The sequence below is a fragment of the Phyllobates terribilis genome, unplaced genomic scaffold, assembly GCF_046119375.1.
Source record: "Phyllobates terribilis strain yellow unplaced genomic scaffold, ASM4611937v1 Scaffold_40__1_contigs__length_11209783, whole genome shotgun sequence".
NCBI classification, from domain to species: Eukaryota; Metazoa; Chordata; class Amphibia; order Anura; family Dendrobatidae; genus Phyllobates; species Phyllobates terribilis.
Genome location: NW_027362800.1, coordinates 2,477,033 through 2,492,272, shown reverse-complemented (window position 1 = coordinate 2,492,272; position 15,240 = coordinate 2,477,033). Strand labels below are relative to the sequence as shown.

The window sequence follows — 15,240 nt, the reverse complement described above, 5'->3', positions numbered from 1 at the left end:
AGCTCTCCCTCTATACTTCCTTTTGGATAAACAGACATATTAGGCAAGCATTTTGGAGCTTTCACCTAAATAACTACAGGTGGTGAGATAAGCTGCACAATATAATTGACCTTTCAGTATATTGTTGCACACACACCATCTATTTAGCAAATGCCCTTGTTATCAACAGCAGCCTTTTAAACTCACCTGAGCTAACAGGTATGTGAGCTGGTTACTCTGCTGCGCTTAAAATTTCTTTTTTGGTTTGCTACAATGCCTTTTCTGAAACGTTGTCTCCCTCTGCTGGAACACTGACTTCTTTCATTTAATGCCTGCAGACTATAAAAGAGAAACCAACCCAAAAAGTTTGGTTGATTAGTCTGTGGCATTCTTTTAAACTGTTGCTTATGGCGGTCTCTGTGAGCTTCTCAGTGACGTGACATTCAGCCATCCAGGTATCCCGCCTGCAGTAGACGGAATGTGGCAATGGAACGCTGGCTGCGCGTGTCATAATAGGCTCTGAGCCTTTATATACCTGCGCACAGCAGCAGCCACCTTCAGTCTGCTGCTGGACAGCCAGCAGCAGCAGCAGCAGGAGAGGTAATTAATCAGCAACCCTCCTGCTAAGGGTAGACAGCTGCTCGTTCCACCCCCCCCCCCCGCCTTAATTGGTTCTCCTCCCTTCCAACGGTGTTGAGACGGGTGGGAACAGCCGGGGGTTGAGGGTACTGTGCTAAAAGAGGTGGAGTTATGCAGATCTAAAACGCGTGGATTGCAGCAGCAGCAAGCCGAAAAGTGCAGGCATGTGAGGGATCTAGAGGTTGACAGCATGTCTTCTTAACGGGAGTCCAGGTGGCCATCTCCACAAATGGACTTTTCAGAATCCTTGGGTGGCACCGTAGTCGGAAACCAATTCTGGTTATCGCTTCTCGGCCTTTTGGCTAAGATCAAGTGTAGTATCTGTTCTTATCAGTTTAATATCTGACACGTCCCCTATCTGAGGACCATATATTAAATGGATTTTTAGAACAGGGAGATGGAAAAAGAGCTTGCTCTGTCCACTCCACGCATTGACCTGGTATTGCAGTATCTCCAGGACCGGTGCACCCCTTCTTTAATGCAGTTTCTAAAATCAGAAAGAATTGAATTCAATGCTTTTTGTTCATTTTGCTTGTTTGTCGGATTTTGGGATGGACTCTTTGGCTTTGCTTTTCTTCTCCTCATTGGATTTTTCATGTTAAAAGTTGCAGAAGCCAGATGACAAGCTCATTTTGGTTCAACTTCAGCAACTGTGCATTGCATTGCCATGTAATGTAATGTAATGCAATGCTATCTATCTAGCTCTCCCTCTATACTTCCTTTTGGATAAACAGACATATTAGGCAAGCATTTTGGAGCTTTCACCTAAATAACTACAAGTGGTGAGATAAGCTGCACAATATAATTGACCTTTCAGTATATTGTTGCACACACACCATCTATTTAGCAAATGCCCTTGTTATCAACAGCAGCCTTTTAAACTCACCTGAGCTAACAGGTATGTGAGCTGGTTACTCTGCTGCGCTTAAAATTTCTTTTTTGGTTTGCTACAATGCCTTTTCTGAAACGTTGTCTCCCTCTGCTGGAACACTGACTTCTTTCATTTAATGCCTGCAGACTATAAAAGAGAAACCAACCCAAAAAGTTTGGTTGATTAGTCTGTGGCATTCTTTTAAACTGTTGCTTATGGCGGTCTCTGTGAGCTTCTCAGTGACATTCAGCCATCCAGGTATCCCTCCTGCAGTAGACGGAATGTGGCAATGGAACGCTGGCTGCGCGTGTCATAATAGGCTCTGAGCCTTTATATACCTGCGCACAGCAGCAGCCACCTTCAGTCTGCTGCTGGACAGCCAGCAGCAGCAGCAGCAGGAGAGGTAATTAATCAGCAACCCTCCTGCTAAGGGTAGACAGCTGCTCGTTCCACCCCCCCCCCCCCCCCGCCTTAATTGGTTCTCCTCCCTTCCAACGGTGTTGAGGCGGGTGGGAACAGCCGGGGGTTGAGGGTACTGTGCTAAAAGAGGTGGAGTTATGCAGATCTAAAACGCGTGGATTGCAGCAGCAGCAAGCCGAAAAGTGCAGGCATGTGAGGGATCTAGAGGTTGACAGCATGTCTTCTTAACGGGAGTCCAGGTGGCCATCTCCACAAATGGACTTTTCAGAATCCTTGGGTGGCACCGTAGTCGGAAACCAATTCTGGTTATCGCTTCTCGGCCTTTTGGCTAAGATCAAGTGTAGTATCTGTTCTTATCAGTTTAATATCTGATACGTCCCCTATCTGGGGACCATATATTAAATGGATTTTTAGAACAGGGAGATGGAAAAAGAGCTTGCTCTGTCCACTCCACGCATTGACCTGGTATTGCAGTATCTCCAGGACCGGTGCACCCCTTCTTTAATGCAGTTTCTAAAATCAGAAAGAATTGAATTCAATGCTTTTTGTTCATTTTGCTTGTTTGTCGGATTTTGGGATGGACTCTTTGGCTTTGCTTTTCTTCTCCTCATTGGATTTTTCATGTTAAAAGTTGGAGAAGCCAGATGACAAGCTCATTTTGGTTCAACTTCAGCAACTGTGCATTGCATTGCCATGTAATGTAATGTAATGCAATGCTATCTATCTAGCTCTCCCTCTATACTTCCTTTTGGATAAACAGACATATTAGGCAAGCATTTTGGAGCTTTCACCTAAATAACTACAGGTGGTGAGATAAGCTGCACAATATAATTGACCTTTCAGTATATTGTTGCACACACACCATCTATTTAGCAAATGCCCTTGTTATCAACAGCAGCCTTTTAAACTCACCTGAGCTAACAGGTATGTGAGCTGGTTACTCTGCTGCGCTTAAAATTTCTTTTTTGGTTTGCTACAATGCCTTTTCTGAAACGTTGTCTCCCTCTGCTGGAACACTGACTTCTTTCATTTAATGCCTGCAGACTATAAAAGAGAAACCAACCCAAAAAGTTTGGTTGATTAGTCTGTGGCATTCTTTTAAACTGTTGCTTATGGCGGTCTCTGTGAGCTTCTCAGTGACGTGACATTCAGCCATCCAGGTATCCCGCCTGCAGTAGACGGAATGTGGCAATGGAACGCTGGCTGCGCGTGTCATAATAGGCTCTGAGCCTTTATATACCTGCGCACAGCAGCAGCCACCTTCAGTCTGCTGCTGGACAGCCAGCAGCAGCAGCAGCAGGAGAGGTAATTAATCAGCAACCCTCCTGCTAAGGGTAGACAGCTGCTCGTTCCACCCCCCCCCCCCCGCCTTAATTGGTTCTCCTCCCTTCCAACGGTGTTGAGACGGGTGGGAACAGCCGGGGGTTGAGGGTACTGTGCTAAAAGAGGTGGAGTTATGCAGATCTAAAACGCGTGGATTGCAGCAGCAGCAAGCCGAAAAGTGCAGGCATGTGAGGGATCTAGAGGTTGACAGCATGTCTTCTTAACGGGAGTCCAGGTGGCCATCTCCACAAATGGACTTTTCAGAATCCTTGGGTGGCACCGTAGTCGGAAACCAATTCTGGTTATCGCTTCTCGGCCTTTTGGCTAAGATCAAGTGTAGTATCTGTTCTTATCAGTTTAATATCTGACACGTCCCCTATCTGAGGACCATATATTAAATGGATTTTTAGAACAGGGAGATGGAAAAAGAGCTTGCTCTGTCCACTCCACGCATTGACCTGGTATTGCAGTATCTCCAGGACCGGTGCACCCCTTCTTTAATGCAGTTTCTAAAATCAGAAAGAATTGAATTCAATGCTTTTTGTTCATTTTGCTTGTTTGTCGGATTTTGGGATGGACTCTTTGGCTTTGCTTTTCTTCTCCTCATTGGATTTTTCATGTTAAAAGTTGCAGAAGCCAGATGACAAGCTCATTTTGGTTCAACTTCAGCAACTGTGCATTGCATTGCCATGTAATGTAATGTAATGCAATGCTATCTATCTAGCTCTCCCTCTATACTTCCTTTTGGATAAACAGACATATTAGGCAAGCATTTTGGAGCTTTCACCTAAATAACTACAAGTGGTGAGATAAGCTGCACAATATAATTGACCTTTCAGTATATTGTTGCACACACACCATCTATTTAGCAAATGCCCTTGTTATCAACAGCAGCCTTTTAAACTCACCTGAGCTAACAGGTATGTGAGCTGGTTACTCTGCTGCGCTTAAAATTTCTTTTTTGGTTTGCTACAATGCCTTTTCTGAAACGTTGTCTCCCTCTGCTGGAACACTGACTTCTTTCATTTAATGCCTGCAGACTATAAAAGAGAAACCAACCCAAAAAGTTTGGTTGATTAGTCTGTGGCATTCTTTTAAACTGTTGCTTATGGCGGTCTCTGTGAGCTTCTCAGTGACATTCAGCCATCCAGGTATCCCTCCTGCAGTAGACGGAATGTGGCAATGGAACGCTGGCTGCGCGTGTCATAATAGGCTCTGAGCCTTTATATACCTGCGCACAGCAGCAGCCACCTTCAGTCTGCTGCTGGACAGCCAGCAGCAGCAGCAGCAGGAGAGGTAATTAATCAGCAACCCTCCTGCTAAGGGTAGACAGCTGCTCGTTCCACCCCCCCCCCCCCCGCCTTAATTGGTTCTCCTCCCTTCCAACGGTGTTGAGGCGGGTGGGAACAGCCGGGGGTTGAGGGTACTGTGCTAAAAGAGGTGGAGTTATGCAGATCTAAAACGCGTGGATTGCAGCAGCAGCAAGCCGAAAAGTGCAGGCATGTGAGGGATCTAGAGGTTGACAGCATGTCTTCTTAACGGGAGTCCAGGTGGCCATCTCCACAAATGGACTTTTCAGAATCCTTGGGTGGCACCGTAGTCGGAAACCAATTCTGGTTATCGCTTCTCGGCCTTTTGGCTAAGATCAAGTGTAGTATCTGTTCTTATCAGTTTAATATCTGATACGTCCCCTATCTGGGGACCATATATTAAATGGATTTTTAGAACAGGGAGATGGAAAAAGAGCTTGCTCTGTCCACTCCACGCATTGACCTGGTATTGCAGTATCTCCAGGACCGGTGCACCCCTTCTTTAATGCAGTTTCTAAAATCAGAAAGAATTGAATTCAATGCTTTTTGTTCATTTTGCTTGTTTGTCGGATTTTGGGATGGACTCTTTGGCTTTGCTTTTCTTCTCCTCATTGGATTTTTCATGTTAAAAGTTGCAGAAGCCAGATGACAAGCTCATTTTGGTTCAACTTCAGCAACTGTGCATTGCATTGCCATGTAATGTAATGTAATGCAATGCTATCTATCTAGCTCTCCCTCTATACTTCCTTTTGGATAAACAGACATATTAGGCAAGCATTTTGGAGCTTTCACCTAAATAACTACAGGTGGTGAGATAAGCTGCACAATATAATTGACCTTTCAGTATATTGTTGCACACACACCATCTATTTAGCAAATGCCCTTGTTATCAACAGCAGCCTTTTAAACTCACCTGAGCTAACAGGTATGTGAGCTGGTTACTCTGCTGCGCTTAAAATTTCTTTTTTGGTTTGCTACAATGCCTTTTCTGAAACGTTGTCTCCCTCTGCTGGAACACTGACTTCTTTCATTTAATGCCTGCAGACTATAAAAGAGAAACCAACCCAAAAAGTTTGGTTGATTAGTCTGTGGCATTCTTTTAAACTGTTGCTTATGGCGGTCTCTGTGAGCTTCTGAGTGACATTCAGCCATCCAGGTATCCCGCCTGCAGTAGACGGAATGTGGCAATGGAACGCTGGCTGCGCGTGTCATAATAGGCTCTGAGCCTTTATATACCTGCGCACAGCAGCAGCCACCTTCAGTCTGCTGCTGGACAGCCAGCAGCAGCAGCAGCAGGAGAGGTAATTAATCAGCAACCCTCCTGCTAAGGGTAGACAGCTGCTCGTTCCACCCCCCCCCCCCCCGCCTTAATTGGTTCTCCTCCCTTCCAACGGTGTTGAGGCGGGTGGGAACAGCCGGGGGTTGAGGGTACTGTGCTAAAAGAGGTGGAGTTATGCAGATCTAAAACGCGTGGATTGCAGCAGCAGCAAGCCGAAAAGTGCAGGCATGTGAGGGATCTAGAGGTTGACAGCATGTCTTCTTAACGGGAGTCCAGGTGGCCATCTCCACAAATGGACTTTTCAGAATCCTTGGGTGGCACCGTAGTCGGAAACCAATTCTGGTTATCGCTTCTCGGCCTTTTGGCTAAGATCAAGTGTAGTATCTGTTCTTATCAGTTTAATATCTGATACGTCCCCTATCTGGGGACCATATATTAAATGGATTTTTAGAACAGGGAGATGGAAAAAGAGCTTGCTCTGTCCACTCCACGCATTGACCTGGTATTGCAGTATCTCCAGGACCGGTGCACCCCTTCTTTAATGCAGTTTCTAAAATCAGAAAGAATTGAATTCAATGCTTTTTGTTCATTTTGCTTGTTTGTCGGATTTTGGGATGGACTCTTTGGCTTTGCTTTTCTTCTCCTCATTGGATTTTTCATGTTAAAAGTTGCAGAAGCCAGATGACAAGCTCATTTTGGTTCAACTTCAGCAACTGTGCATTGCATTGCCATGTAATGTAATGTAATGCAATGCTATCTATCTAGCTCTCCCTCTATACTTCCTTTTGGATAAACAGACATATTAGGCAAGCATTTTGGAGCTTTCACCTAAATAACTACAGGTGGTGAGATAAGCTGCACAATATAATTGACCTTTCAGTATATTGTTGCACACACACCATCTATTTAGCAAATGCCCTTGTTATCAACAGCAGCCTTTTAAACTCACCTGAGCTAACAGGTATGTGAGCTGGTTACTCTGCTGCGCTTAAAATTTCTTTTTTGGTTTGCTACAATGCCTTTTCTGAAACGTTGTCTCCCTCTGCTGGAACACTGACTTCTTTCATTTAATGCCTGCAGACTATAAAAGAGAAACCAACCCAAAAAGTTTGGTTGATTAGTCTGTGGCATTCTTTTAAACTGTTGCTTATGGCGGTCTCTGTGAGCTTCTCAGTGACATTCAGCCATCCAGGTATCCCGCCTGCAGTAGACGGAATGTGGCAATGGAACGCTGGCTGCGCGTGTCATAATAGGCTCTGAGCCTTTATATACCTGCGCACAGCAGCAGCCACCTTCAGTCTGCTGCTGGACAGCCAGCAGCAGCAGCAGCAGGAGAGGTAATTAATCAGCAACCCTCCTGCTAAGGGTAGACAGCTGCTCGTTCCACCACCCCCCCGCCTTAATTGGTTCTCCTCCCTTCCAACGGTTTTGAGGCGGGTGGGAACAGCCGGGGGTTGAGGGTACTGTGCTAAAAGAGGTGGAGTTATGCAGATCTAAAACGCGTGGATTGCAGCAGCAGCAAGCCGAAAAGTGCAGGCATGTGAGGGATCTAGAGGTTGACAGCATGTCTTCTTAACGGGAGTCCAGGTGGCCATCTCCACAAATGGACTTTTCAGAATCCTTGGGTGGCACCGTAGTCGGAAACCAATTCTGGTTATCGCTTCTCGGCCTTTTGGCTAAGATCAAGTGTAGTATCTGTTCTTATCAGTTTAATATCTGATACGTCCCCTATCTGGGGACCATATATTAAATGGATTTTTAGAACAGGGAGATGGAAAAAGAGCTTGCTCTGTCCACTCCACGCATTGACCTGGTATTGCAGTATCTCCAGGACCGGTGCACCCCTTCTTTAATGCAGTTTCTAAAATCAGAAAGAATTGAATTCAATGCTTTTTGTTCATTTTGCTTGTTTGTCGGATTTTGGGATGGACTCTTTGGCTTTGCTTTTCTTCTCCTCATTGGATTTTTCATGTTAAAAGTTGCAGAAGCCAGATGACAAGCTCATTTTGGTTCAACTTCAGCAACTGTGCATTGCATTGCCATGTAATGTAATGTAATGCAATGCTATCTATCTAGCTCTCCCTCTATACTTCCTTTTGGATAAACAGACATATTAGGCAAGCATTTTGGAGCTTTCACCTAAATAACTACAGGTGGTGAGACAAGCTGCACAATATAATTGACCTTTCAGTATATTGTTGCACACACACCATCTATTTAGCAAATGCCCTTGTTATCAACAGCAGCCTTTTAAACTCACCTGAGCTAACAGGTATGTGAGCTGGTTACTCTGCTGCGCTTAAAATTTCTTTTTTGGTTTGCTACAATGCCTTTTCTGAAACGTTGTCTCCCTCTGCTGGAACACTGACTTCTTTCATTTAATGCCTGCAGACTATAAAAGAGAAACCAACCCAAAAAGTTTGGTTGATTAGTCTGTGGCATTCTTTTAAACTGTTGCTTATGGCGGTCTCTGTGAGCTTCTCAGTGACATTCAGCCATCCAGGTATCCCGCCTGCAGTAGACGGAATGTGGCAATGGAACGCTGGCTGCGCGTGTCATAATAGGCTCTGAGCCTTTATATATCTGCGCACAGCAGCAGCCACCTTCAGTCTGCTGCTGGACAGCCAGCAGCAGCAGCAGCAGGAGAGGTAATTAATCAGCAACCCTCCTGCTAAGGGTAGACAGCTGCTCGTTCCACCCCCCCCCCCCGCCTTAATTGGTTCTCCTCCCTTCCAACGGTGTTGAGGCGGGTGGGAACAGCCGGGGGTTGAGGGTACTGTGCTAAAAGAGGTGGAGTTATGCAGATCTAAAACGCGTGGATTGCAGCAGCAGCAAGCCGAAAAGTGCAGGCATGTGAGGGATCTAGAGGTTGACAGCATGTCTTCTTAACGGGAGTCCAGGTGGCCATCTCCACAAATGGACTTTTCAGAATCCTTGGGTGGCACCGTAGTCGGAAACCAATTCTGGTTATCGCTTCTCGGCCTTTTGGCTAAGATCAAGTGTAGTATCTGTTCTTATCAGTTTAATATCTGATACGTCCCCTATCTGGGGACCATATATTAAATGGATTTTTAGAACAGGGAGATGGAAAAAGAGCTTGCTCTGTCCACTCCACACATTGACCTGGTATTGCAGTATCTCCAGGACCGGTGCACCCCTTCTTTAATGCAGTTTCTAAAATCAGAAAGAATTGAATTCAATGCTTTTTGCTCATTTTGCTTGTTTGTCGGATTTTGGGATGGACTCTTTGGCTTTGCTTTTCTTCTCCTCATTGGATTTTTCATGTTAAAAGTTGCAGAAGCCAGATGACAAGCTCATTTTGGTTCAACTTCAGCAACTGTGCATTGCATTGCCATGTAATGTAATGTAATGCAATGCTATCTATCTAGCTCTCCCTCTATACTTCCTTTTGGATAAACAGACATATTAGGCAAGCATTTTGGAGCTTTCACCTAAATAACTACAGGTGGTGAGATAAGCTGCACAATATAATTGACCTTTCAGTATATTGTTGCACACACACCATCTATTTAGCAAATGCCCTTGTTATCAACAGCAGCCTTTTAAACTCACCTGAGCTAACAGGTATGTGAGCTGGTTACTCTGCTGCGCTTAAAATTTCTTTTTTGGTTTGCTACAATGCCTTTTCTGAAACGTTGTCTCCCTCTGCTGGAACACTGACTTCTTTCATTTAATGCCTGCAGACTATAAAAGAGAAACCAACCCAAAAAGTTTGGTTGATTAGTCTGTGGCATTCTTTTAAACTGTTGCTTATGGCGGTCTCTGTGAGCTTCTCAGTGACATTCAGCCATCCAGGTATCCCGCCTGCAGTAGACGGAATGTGGCAATGGAACGCTGGCTGCGCGTGTCATAATAGGCTCTGAGCCTTTATATACCTGCGCACAGCAGCAGCCACCTTCAGTCTGCTGCTGGACAGCCAGCAGCAGCAGCAGCAGGAGAGGTAATTAATCAGCAACCCTCCTGCTAAGGGTAGACAGCTGCTCGTTCCACCCTCCCCCGCCTTAATTGGTTCTCCTCCCTTCCAACGGTGTTGAGGCGGGTGGGAACAGCCGGGGGTTGAGGGTACTGTGCTAAAAGAGGTGGAGTTATGCAGATCTAAAACGCGTGGATTGCAGCAGCAGCAAGCCGAAAAGTGCAGGCATGTGAGGGATCTAGAGGTTGACAGCATGTCTTCTTAACGGGAGTCCAGGTGGCCATCTCCACAAATGGACTTTTCAGAATCCTTGGGTGGCACCGTAGTCGGAAACCAATTCTGGTTATCGCTTCTCGGCCTTTTGGCTAAGATCAAGTGTAGTATCTGTTCTTATCAGTTTAATATCTGATACGTCCCCTATCTGGGGACCATATATTAAATGGATTTTTAGAACAGGGAGATGGAAAAAGAGCTTGCTCTGTCCACTCCACGCATTGACCTGGTATTGCAGTATCTCCAGGACCGGTGCACCCCTTCTTTAATGCAGTTTCTAAAATCAGAAAGAATTGAATTCAATGCTTTTTGTTCATTTTGCTTGTTTGTCGGATTTTGGGATGGACTCTTTGGCTTTGCTTTTCTTCTCCTCATTGGATTTTTCATGTTAAAAGTTGCAGAAGCCAGATGACAAGCTCATTTTGGTTCAACTTCAGCAACTGTGCATTGCATTGCCATGTAATGTAATGTAATGCAATGCTATCTATCTAGCTCTCCCTCTATACTTCCTTTTGGATAAACAGACATATTAGGCAAGCATTTTGGAGCTTTCACCTAAATAACTACAGGTGGTGAGACAAGCTGCACAATATAATTGACCTTTCAGTATATTGTTGCACACACACCATCTATTTAGCAAATGCCCTTGTTATCAACAGCAGCCTTTTAAACTCACCTGAGCTAACAGGTATGTGAGCTGGTTACTCTGCTGCGCTTAAAATTTCTTTTTTGGTTTGCTACAATGCCTTTTCTGAAACGTTGTCTCCCTCTGCTGGAACACTGACTTCTTTCATTTAATGCCTGCAGACTATAAAAGAGAAACCAACCCAAAAAGTTTGGTTGATTAGTCTGTGGCATTCTTTTAAACTGTTGCTTATGGCGGTCTCTGTGAGCTTCTCAGTGACATTCAGCCATCCAGGTATCCCGCCTGCAGTAGACGGAATGTGGCAATGGAACGCTGGCTGCGCGTGTCATAATAGGCTCTGAGCCTTTATATACCTGCGCACAGCAGCAGCCACCTTCAGTCTGCTGCTGGACAGCCAGCAGCAGCAGCAGCAGGAGAGGTAATTAATCAGCAACCCTCCTGCTAAGGGTAGACAGCTGCTCGTTCCACCCCCCCCCCCCCCCCCGCCTTAATTGGTTCTCCTCCCTTCCAACGGTGTTGAGGCGGGTGGGAACAGCCGGGGGTTGAGGGTACTGTGCTAAAAGAGGTGGAGTTATGCAGATCTAAAACGCGTGGATTGCAGCAGCAGCAAGCCGAAAAGTGCAGGCATGTGAGGGATCTAGAGGTTGACAGCATGTCTTCTTAACGGGAGTCCAGGTGGCCATCTCCACAAATGGACTTTTCAGAATCCTTGGGTGGCACCGTAGTCGGAAACCAATTCTGGTTATCGCTTCTCGGCCTTTTGGCTAAGATCAAGTGTAGTATCTGTTCTTATCAGTTTAATATCTGATACGTCCCCTATCTGGGGACCATATATTAAATGGATTTTTAGAACAGGGAGATGGAAAAAGAGCTTGCTCTGTCCACTCCACGCATTGACCTGGTATTGCAGTATCTCCAGGACCGGTGCACCCCTTCTTTAATGCAGTTTCTAAAATCAGAAAGAATTGAATTCAATGCTTTTTGTTCATTTTGCTTGTTTGTCGGATTTTGGGATGGACTCTTTGGCTTTGCTTTTCTTCTCCTCATTGGATTTTTCATGTTAAAAGTTGCAGAAGCCAGATGACAAGCTCATTTTGGTTCAACTTCAGCAACTGTGCATTGCATTGCCATGTAATGTAATGTAATGCAATGCTATCTATCTAGCTCTCCCTCTATACTTCCTTTTGGATAAACAGACATATTAGGCAAGCATTATGGAGCTTTCACCTAAATAACTACAGGTGGTGAGATAAGCTGCACAATATAATTGACCTTTCAGTATATTGTTGCACACACACCATCTATTTAGCAAATGCCCTTGTTATCAACAGCAGCCTTTTAAACTCACCTGAGCTAACAGGTATGTGAGCTGGTTACTCTGCTGCGCTTAAAATTTCTTTTTTGGTTTGCTACAATGCCTTTTCTGAAACGTTGTCTCCCTCTGCTGGAACACTGACTTCTTTCATTTAATGCCTGCAGACTATAAAAGAGAAACCAACCCAAAAAGTTTGGTTGATTAGTCTGTGGCATTCTTTTAAACTGTTGCTTATGGCGGTCTCTGTGAGCTTCTCAGTGACATTCAGCCATCCAGGTATCCCGCTTGCAGTAGGCGGAATGTGGCAATGGAACGCTGGCTGCGCGTGTCATAATAGGCTCTGAGCCTTTATATACCTGCGCACAGCAGCAGCCACCTTCAGTCTGCTGCTGGACAGCCAGCAGCAGCAGCAGCAGGAGAGGTAATTAATCAGCAACCCTCCTGCTAAGGGTAGACAGCTGCTCGTTCCACCCCCCCCCGCCTTAATTGGTTCTCCTCCCTTCCAACGGTGTTGAGGCGGGTGGGAACAGCCGGGGGTTGAGGGTACTGTGCTAAAAGAGGTGGAGTTATGCAGATCTAAAACGCGTGGATTGCAGCAGCAGCAAGCCGAAAAGTGCAGGCATGTGAGGGATCTAGAGGTTGACAGCATGTCTTCTTAACGGGAGTCCAGGTGGCCATCTCCACAAATGGACTTTTCAGAATCCTTGGGTGGCACCGTAGTCGGAAACCAATTCTGGTTATCGCTTCTCGGCCTTTTGGCTAAGATCAAGTGTAGTATCTGTTCTTATCAGTTTAATATCTGATACGTCCCCTATCTGGGGACCATATATTAAATGGATTTTTAGAACAGGGAGATGGAAAAAGAGCTTGCTCTGTCCACTCCACGCATTGACCTGGTATTGCAGTATCTCCAGGACCGGTGCACCCCTTCTTTAATGCAGTTTCTAAAATCAGAAAGAATTGAATTCAATGCTTTTTGTTCATTTTGCTTGTTTGTCGGATTTTGGGATGGACTCTTTGGCTTTGCTTTTCTTCTCCTCATTGGATTTTTCATGTTAAAAGTTGCAGAAGCCAGATGACAAGCTCATTTTGGTTCAACTTCAGCAACTGTGCATTGCATTGCCATGTAATGTAATGTAATGCAATGCTATCTATCTAGCTCTCCCTCTATACTTCCTTTTGGATAAACAGACATATTAGGCAAGCATTTTGGAGCTTTCACCTAAATAACTACAGGTGGTGAGACAAGCTGCACAATATAATTGACCTTTCAGTATATTGTTGCACACACACCATCTATTTAGCAAATGCCCTTGTTATCAACAGCAGCCTTTTAAACTCACCTGAGCTAACAGGTATGTGAGCTGGTTACTCTGCTGCGCTTAAAATTTCTTTTTTGGTTTGCTACAATGCCTTTTCTGAAACGTTGTCTCCCTCTGCTGGAACACTGACTTCTTTCATTTAATGCCTGCAGACTATAAAAGAGAAACCAACCCAAAAAGTTTGGTTGATTAGTCTGTGGCATTCTTTTAAACTGTTGCTTATGGCGGTCTCTGTGAGCTTCTCAGTGACATTCAGCCATCCAGGTATCCCGCCTGCAGTAGACGGAATGTGGCAATGGAACGCTGGCTGCGCGTGTCATAATAGGCTCTGAGCCTTTATATATCTGCGCACAGCAGCAGCCACCTTCAGTCTGCTGCTGGACAGCCAGCAGCAGCAGCAGCAGGAGAGGTAATTAATCAGCAACCCTCCTGCTAAGGGTAGACAGCTGCTCGTTCCACCCCCCCCCCCCCGCCTTAATTGGTTCTCCTCCCTTCCAACGGTGTTGAGGCGGGTGGGAACAGCCGGGGGTTGAGGGTACTGTGCTAAAAGAGGTGGAGTTATGCAGATCTAAAACGCGTGGATTGCAGCAGCAGCAAGCCGAAAAGTGCAGGCATGTGAGGGATCTAGAGGTTGACAGCATGTCTTCTTAACGGGAGTCCAGGTGGCCATCTCCACAAATGGACTTTTCAGAATCCTTGGGTGGCACCGTAGTCGGAAACCAATTCTGGTTATCGCTTCTCGGCCTTTTGGCTAAGATCAAGTGTAGTATCTGTTCTTATCAGTTTAATATCTGATACGTCCCCTATCTGGGGACCATATATTAAATGGATTTTTAGAACAGGGAGATGGAAAAAGAGCTTGCTCTGTCCACTACACGCATTGACCTGGTATTGCAGTATCTCCAGGACCGGTGCACCCCTTCTTTAATGCAGTTTCTAAAATCAGAAAGAATTGAATTCAATGCTTTTTGTTCATTTTGCTTGTTTGTCGGATTTTGGGATGGACTCTTTGGCTTTGCTTTTCTTCTCCTCATTGGATTTTTCATGTTAAAAGTTGCAGAAGCCAGATGACAAGCTCATTTTGGTTCAACTTCAGCAACTGTGCATTGCATTGCCATGTAATGTAATGTAATGCAATGCTATCTATCTAGCTCTCCCTCTATACTTCCTTTTGGATAAACAGACATATTAGGCAAGCATTATGGAGCTTTCACCTAAATAACTACAGGTGGTGAGATAAGCTGCACAATATAATTGACCTTTCAGTATATTGTTGCACACACACCATCTATTTAGCAAATGCCCTTGTTATCAACAGCAGCCTTTTAAACTCACCTGAGCTAACAGGTATGTGAGCTGGTTACTCTGCTGCGCTTAAAATTTCTTTTTTGGTTTGCTACAATGCCTTTTCTGAAACGTTGTCTCCCTCTGCTGGAACACTGACTTCTTTCATTTAATGCCTGCAGACTATAAAAGAGAAACCAACCCAAAAAGTTTGGTTGATTAGTCTGTGGCATTCTTTTAAACTGTTGCTTATGGCGGTCTCTGTGAGCTTCTCAGTGACATTCAGCCATCCAGGTATCCCGCTTGCAGTAGGCGGAATGTGGCAATGGAACGCTGGCTGCGCGTGTCATAATAGGCTCTGAGCCTTTATATACCTGCGCACAGCAGCAGCCACCTTCAGTCTGCTGCTGGACAGCCAGCAGCAGCAGCAGCAGGAGAGGTAATTAATCAGCAACCCTCCTGCTAAGGGTAGACAGCTGCTCGTTCCACCCCCCCCCCCCGCCTTAATTGGTTCTCCTCCCTTCCAACGGTGTTGAGGCGGGTGGGAACAGCCGGGGGTTGAGGGTACTGTGCTAAAAGAGGTGGAGTTATGCAGATCTAAAACGCGTGGATTGCAGCAGCAGCAAGCCGAAAAGTGCAGGCATG

The 15,240-nt window shown here is 45.3% G+C and overlaps 11 non-coding genes across 11 annotated transcripts; all 11 read left to right on the top strand.

The window, feature by feature from the left end:
- The first annotated feature begins 900 nt into the window (after positions 1-900).
- LOC141185553 (U2 spliceosomal RNA) lies at positions 901-1,091 on the top strand. Its single transcript, XR_012260205.1, has one exon. It is a non-coding gene; the product is annotated as a U2 spliceosomal RNA (small nuclear RNA).
- A 1,126-nt stretch (positions 1,092-2,217) lies between these two features.
- Positions 2,218-2,408, top strand: LOC141185845 (U2 spliceosomal RNA). The gene has a single exon (XR_012260450.1). It is a non-coding gene; the product is annotated as a U2 spliceosomal RNA (small nuclear RNA).
- A 1,128-nt stretch (positions 2,409-3,536) lies between these two features.
- Positions 3,537-3,727, top strand: LOC141185550 (U2 spliceosomal RNA). Its single transcript, XR_012260203.1, has one exon. It is a non-coding gene; the product is annotated as a U2 spliceosomal RNA (small nuclear RNA).
- A 1,124-nt stretch (positions 3,728-4,851) lies between these two features.
- LOC141185833 (U2 spliceosomal RNA) lies at positions 4,852-5,042 on the top strand. The gene has a single exon (XR_012260439.1). It is a non-coding gene; the product is annotated as a U2 spliceosomal RNA (small nuclear RNA).
- A 1,124-nt stretch (positions 5,043-6,166) lies between these two features.
- LOC141185821 (U2 spliceosomal RNA) lies at positions 6,167-6,357 on the top strand. The gene has a single exon (XR_012260428.1). It is a non-coding gene; the product is annotated as a U2 spliceosomal RNA (small nuclear RNA).
- A 1,120-nt stretch (positions 6,358-7,477) lies between these two features.
- On the top strand, positions 7,478-7,668 carry LOC141185809 (U2 spliceosomal RNA). Its single transcript, XR_012260422.1, has one exon. It is a non-coding gene; the product is annotated as a U2 spliceosomal RNA (small nuclear RNA).
- A 1,122-nt stretch (positions 7,669-8,790) lies between these two features.
- On the top strand, positions 8,791-8,981 carry LOC141184684 (U2 spliceosomal RNA). Its single transcript, XR_012259416.1, has one exon. It is a non-coding gene; the product is annotated as a U2 spliceosomal RNA (small nuclear RNA).
- Positions 8,982-10,100: 1,119 nt separating this feature from the next.
- Positions 10,101-10,291, top strand: LOC141185797 (U2 spliceosomal RNA). Its single transcript, XR_012260411.1, has one exon. It is a non-coding gene; the product is annotated as a U2 spliceosomal RNA (small nuclear RNA).
- Positions 10,292-11,418: 1,127 nt separating this feature from the next.
- On the top strand, positions 11,419-11,609 carry LOC141185785 (U2 spliceosomal RNA). Its single transcript, XR_012260401.1, has one exon. It is a non-coding gene; the product is annotated as a U2 spliceosomal RNA (small nuclear RNA).
- A 1,119-nt stretch (positions 11,610-12,728) lies between these two features.
- Positions 12,729-12,919, top strand: LOC141185772 (U2 spliceosomal RNA). The gene has a single exon (XR_012260390.1). It is a non-coding gene; the product is annotated as a U2 spliceosomal RNA (small nuclear RNA).
- Positions 12,920-14,042: 1,123 nt separating this feature from the next.
- On the top strand, positions 14,043-14,233 carry LOC141184966 (U2 spliceosomal RNA). The gene has a single exon (XR_012259672.1). It is a non-coding gene; the product is annotated as a U2 spliceosomal RNA (small nuclear RNA).
- The last annotated feature ends 1,007 nt before the right edge of the window (positions 14,234-15,240 follow it).